Source organism: Eurypyga helias, unplaced genomic scaffold (assembly GCF_000690775.1).
Source record: "Eurypyga helias isolate BGI_N326 unplaced genomic scaffold, ASM69077v1 scaffold296, whole genome shotgun sequence".
Classification (NCBI taxonomy): domain Eukaryota; kingdom Metazoa; phylum Chordata; class Aves; order Eurypygiformes; family Eurypygidae; genus Eurypyga; species Eurypyga helias.
In genome coordinates this window covers 43,256-43,881 of record NW_010258427.1, presented here as the reverse complement: position 1 = coordinate 43,881, position 626 = coordinate 43,256, and positions in this window count along the sequence as shown.

Genomic DNA, 626 nt, shown 5'->3' with positions numbered 1-626 from the left:
CGCGGCGGAGGCACAGCTCGGCTGCGAGACCCCACGCTGGGCAGACGCCGTGGTTTCCCCTATAGCCATCCCCAGCCGAGTTGATTGAGAAACGCTATCTAAGGCTCATTTTTTCCACAAAATATCTCTATTTACACAGGACAGTAAAACCTGAGCAGCTTTCCCCCCAGATTTTGCCAAGCAGAGCCGCTGCTGGACGCGTGCGCCGGTCCCTATTTACAAGCGACAGCTTTGCTCGGCAGCACTCTGCTGGCCAGTTCAACTTCTTCGGGTGTAAGGGCTATTTCTTTGTCCCTCTTTTCCTTCCCTCATTCCTCCTCCGCACAGCCAGGTCTGTATTTACAACAGGGACCTGGATCCAGCGGGATCGCCTTTACACAGCCCAGCTTGCGAGCAGGGAGAGGGGCTCAGGACGGGGGGTCGAGCACGCTCAGCCATCCTTAAGAGTGCTTTCGAGTTGCAAAGCCAACGTTTGGAGCAGACGAAGCTAATTTCTTATTACAAAAGACATTTTTCACCTGTTCTGCTCATCTTAAAGAACAAAAATGACCGTCCAAGTGGTGAGGGCACTTCACAGGGCGATGCCGTGCACGGGGCAGAAGGAATCTCAGCCAGGCTGGTCTCTC